The sequence below is a fragment of the Triticum dicoccoides genome, chromosome 7B (assembly GCF_002162155.2).
Source record: "Triticum dicoccoides isolate Atlit2015 ecotype Zavitan chromosome 7B, WEW_v2.0, whole genome shotgun sequence".
NCBI lineage: Eukaryota > Viridiplantae > Streptophyta > Magnoliopsida > Poales > Poaceae > Triticum > Triticum dicoccoides.
Genome location: NC_041393.1, coordinates 700002563 through 700007545, shown reverse-complemented (window position 1 = coordinate 700007545; position 4983 = coordinate 700002563). Strand labels below are relative to the sequence as shown.

The 4983-nt window shown below is 56.2% G+C and overlaps 1 pseudogene; it reads right to left on the bottom strand.

Moving 5' to 3' along the window:
• LOC119340850 overlaps positions 1-2484 on the bottom strand; it is a 7936-nt pseudogene extending 5452 nt beyond the window's left edge.
• Positions 2485-4983: the final 2499 nt, after the last annotated feature.

Sequence of the window (4983 nt, the reverse complement as noted above, 5' to 3'; positions counted from 1 at the left end):
CTTCCTAAATTCTAATTAATAGACTAAACAAAAATGGTTTACAAAATACCATGATGACTTTGATGACATAAATTTGCACTACAATAATTTCCTCTGCTTATTTTGAATTGTATAGTGTCAATGGTAAAGAAGCAAGAAAAATATATGATTAATGACTTAAAACATGGCCAAATAATTAATGAACTATATGCCAAATATGACAGATGCATAGTATGTCTAGCCACGCAAATGCACAGGTCACCCAGCTAGTTTCTTAACATAATTGCCGCTGTCAATGGCAGCCTGTAACAAAAAATTAATGAAGCCTTATCTTGACTCATCAAATAGCTAGACCGTTGGAAACCTAGAATGTCGAACCGACGCAGTCGACGAGGAGCCCGGGGAAAGAATGGTGTCCTCGGTGTTGCTCGAAGAAGAGCGAACGAAACGGCAGCCGGGGCTGGGGCTAGGGTCGTCGATGGAGAAACCGCCGTACCCGGTGGATGACGCTGGATCTGGCCGTACGGCCATGTACATGTACGGCGAGAGCTCTGGCAGCCTCGCCTCTTCTGAATGCAGCACGTTCATGGCCTGCGCCACGGATGGCCGCTCGCTCCGGTCCGGAAGCGCGCACCAGAGGCCAACAACGAGCACCCGCACCATCCACCACTCGTCGTCCTGGACACCCCTCAGCCGCGGGTCCGCCGCGTCAAGGATCTTGTTTCTGCTGTACATACTCCACACCCATTTGAGTAGAGAGAAGGTTTTCCCTGCGGTTTCAGTCACCGGCGGCCGGCCTGACACGATCTCCAGGAGGACGACGCCAAAGCTGTACACGTCAGACTCGGTGCTGGGCCGGCGCGAGTTGACGAACTCCGGGTCGATGTAGCCGGCGGTGCCGAGCACGGCCTTGGTGGTCTGCATTAACCCGGTGCCGTGCTCGACGAGCCGAGCCAACCCAAAGTCTCCGAGCTTGGTGTTGAGCAACGAGTCAAGCATGACATTGCTGGGCTTGATGTCACCGTGCACGATGCACTGCTCCCACTCTCCGTGAAGGTAGCGCAGAGCGGATCCCAAGCCAAGGATTATCTTGTACCTATGTGGCCACGTGAGACATTTGTCCTTGCTGTAGAGGTGCCTGTCTAGGCTACTCTCGGCAACGAGCTCGTAGACAAGCAGGAGCCCCTTGCGGCTGTCGCACCAACCCAGCAGTTGGACAAGGTTGCGATGCTTCAGTCTGCTGATGATCCTCACCTCTGCCTCGAACTCCTTTCTCCCTTGCGTCGACGACTCCTCTGATAGCACCTTCACCGCCACCGCACGGCGGTCTTGGTCACCATCAACGGCGGCTGCGAGTGTGAGGTGACCCCGGTAAACGCTCCCGAAGCCACCTCGCCCGAGCTTCTCTTCCTCCGCGAAGTTGCTCGTCGCGGCGACCAGCTCGTGGTACATGTACCGTCTAGGGCCACCGGCAGCCACACCTCTCTCGAGGACTGCTCTTTCGCCACACTCTTCTTCGCTGTCCTCATTTGGTCTTCTTTTCTTGTGTCCCGGCAACCACAGTACCACCGCCGAACAGATCAACAAAAAAAGCAGAGGAAATAGGACGGATAGTAGGATTGGTACCAACTTTTTGTGGTTGTTGCTGCTGGGTGGAATTGGAAGAGGAGGTTCGGCAGGTGGAGGTGCTTCCTTCTTTGATTCAAGCGTGGAGCTGAATGACCATGACAGTATCTGGTGCAGCTCGACGAGTTGGCCAGTCGCCGCAGAGAAACCGACGGCGACCTCCTCCGGTAAGTATCTTCTCAGATCGACGGTTGCATTGACCTGGTACAAGGCATTCTCGATGAGGAGATCAACGGCCAGCATCTTGGAGCCATTTTGGTACTTGACCGTGGCTTCCATAACATGGAGCGACGTGAGGTTCTTGCCGGGTCTCGTCGTGCTCGTGGACACCGTGGAGTTGACAGAGTTGATGTCGATGCCGACATGGTTCCCGTTGATGTCACGATATTCGGAGTTGTAGAAAGTGTCGAACTCAACGGCCACGATTCGGCCGTCCCCTGTCCCATTAGTATCGGTCGGGAGGAGGCCGAGGCCGCCACCGGCACTCCGGGGTGGGAGCACCGAAGGGAAACTCCCGAGGAAGAAGGTCATCCCGTCGCCTGTATTCGGCAGGCTATTCATGTCCGGAGTGATTCGGAAGGAAAAGGTGGTGGTGAAGCTAGCCATCTCGCCGGTGGCGTTGCTCCACAGCGGCACTTTGTGCTGGTACCATGCCCGGCCGACGCTGCTATAAATGTTTTCATCAGGTGTATTCTTTGTCAGCTCTAGCCATGACGTGCTGATGAGTGCGTCGCCGGTGACATCGATGGATGAACCGGCGCCGGGGTCGGAGAAACTGAGGTTGAAGGAGAGCGAGTAGGCGCAGCTCGGCACGTAGTAGAGGTATAGCAACACCAGGAAGACTAGAGTGGTAGGGCTAGGACGCCGGCGAGAGGCCATTGCCCGGGCTTGTTGGTGTTTGGGAAGGAGGAAGCTTTGTCTAAGGGAGATTTGTAGGGTGTAGCTCATCGAGATTTCAAGCCCGCCGCCGGTGGACACCACAACAAGTCGCCGCACGCGGGCTAGAGACCAAGTGGACAAGTGAGTGGCCCGTGGGGCAAGGAAGTTTGAACTGGTCTAATGGATCTCACTCATCTCACGATCGAAGGGGACGACTTGACCGAAACGCGTTTGGCGCGCTGGAATAGAGAGAGAGACGCAGGGGGGCAGATTCTGCATGTGCTATGGGTCCCATGCACGTGATAGTTTTGCATTTTACTCCCTCCGTTCCTAAATATAAGTCTTTTTAGAGATTCCATTATAGTCTACATACGGAGCAAAATGAGTGAATCTACACTATAAAATATGTCTGTATACATCTGTATGTAGTTTATAGTGAAATACTGAAAAGACTTACATTTAGGAACGGAGGGAGTACAAAGAAAGCTAATGCATTTTGATTGAGTATTTGACAAAAAACTATCATATTAGGAGTTACCGTTCCACAGACACTACCACTTTAAAAAAAGTTACCGATAACTACTAAAAATGTCTAATTTTGTGATTAAAAACTATCACTTTTGAAAAATGACCGGTTTAAACGATTTAAACATGTTTATGACATGCGGGATCCACCCATCAGGGCTGACATGACGGCAAAGTCAATTCCGTTTATTTTAACCATTATTACAAGTGAGGCCCACCTGTCAGCATCTATATGTTACTACCCATTATGAAGATAGTAACATAGACTAATAACATTACGTTACTAGTCTAGTTACTCCCCACTATGACCAGCCTTAGAGACCAAGTGGAAAAGTTGAGTGGCCCGTGGCCGTGGGGCCAGGAAGTTTGAACTGGCCTCTCGGATCTATAAAGGGAAGGGGACGACCTGACGCCAGTGGCGGAGCTATGATTTCTGACATGGATATGCGGAGTGAAATAGATTGATGCATAAGAGCATCTCCAGCCGCGTCCTCAACAGGTCCTATCTAGGCGTTTTTTCCGCGCCGGCGCCGAAAAAACGGCCCAGTCGCCCCCCAGAAGCCCGTTTTTCGCCGGTTCAGGCCGAAATTGGTGCCGGCGGACCTAGGCAGAACCCGACGCCCTGGGGGCGCCTGGGGCGCCGGCACAAGCGAAAAGGGGCGTGCGGGTCCGCCCTGTAGGCGAGTCGAGCGCCTCTTCCCGTCGTTTCTTCCCGCTTTTCCCCCACTTCCTTCCCATTTGCCCCTTTCCTCCCGCCATTCTCCCTCCCGCTCAACTCCCAGCCGCCCGTCATGCCACCGAAGAAGTACGATGTCCCTCGCGCCGCGGCAACCGCTACTGCCTCCGTCGCCCAGCCGAAGCAGAGGAAGCCGAGGGCGCCGCCGTCCAAGCCGCCGGGCATGTCGAACGCCAACTGGAGGGTGGAAGAACAACGACTGGAGGCCATCACCGCCGACCGGCGGAACAGGGCCCTCGCCAAGAAGGCCCGTGACAATGCGGCGCGCGCGGCTGCCGGCGCTGCTGCCGCGGCCGCTGCCGCTGACCAGGCCGAGGCCAAGGCGGCTCGCGCGGGGATGATGAATCCCCCCGGCAACCACGTAGAGTACGCGCCCTGGGGGTCGCCGGGCTACGCCGACGGGGACGCACACGGTGGGTTCAACCCCAACATCGCCTTCCCCCATGGTCACCCGGCCCAGCGCACGCCCTCGCCCGCCTTCACCGGCGTGCAGTACCCTCCATACAACTACTCGCCGCCCGCGTATGCGTCCTCCCCGATGCCCCCTCTTCGCCATTGCGCGCTGCCCTTCTCTCACCTCGGCGGCGCCGGCAAGACCGAGGCCGACATGGACGAGGCCCAGTTCGACGAGCGCAAGCTCGTCAACCCCTACTTCAAAGGCGTCTACATGCAGCGCGGGGCGAAGGCGATGGCGAACCATTGGGGGCGTATCCAGGGGGCGTGCAACAAATGGCACGGGATCATCGAGGAGGTCACCGGTCGCCCGGAGAGCGGCGCCAAGATGGAGGATCATGTATGCGACGCCGTTCTCCCGCCTCTATTCGCCGTTCACAAGCCGACTGTTTGTTCGTCCCCGCGCAGTTGCTGCGCATGTTCAGTCTGTACCGGCAGGGCAACAGCGACACTGAGTTCAAGTACCTCCACGTCTACAAGCGCATCGACAAGTGCGACAAGTGGGCGGAAGTCCGGCACACCATCGAGAAGGCCAAGGAGACCTACAAGCCTGACGCGCCGACTCCGGGCGCGTCAGATGGGCGGCCGGACGGCAACAAAGGTGCCAAGAAGGGGAAACACGCCAACGCGGCCACAGCTCGCGTGCAGGAGTCCATCCAGCACTGCCTCGCCGACGCAAAGGTCCGGGCCGCCCTTCGTGAAGAGAAGACCGAGACGCGTTGGTCGGCGTTGATGTCGACCAGCGCCGTCAAGCTCGACCTACTCCTGACCAACGTCGCCGCGAA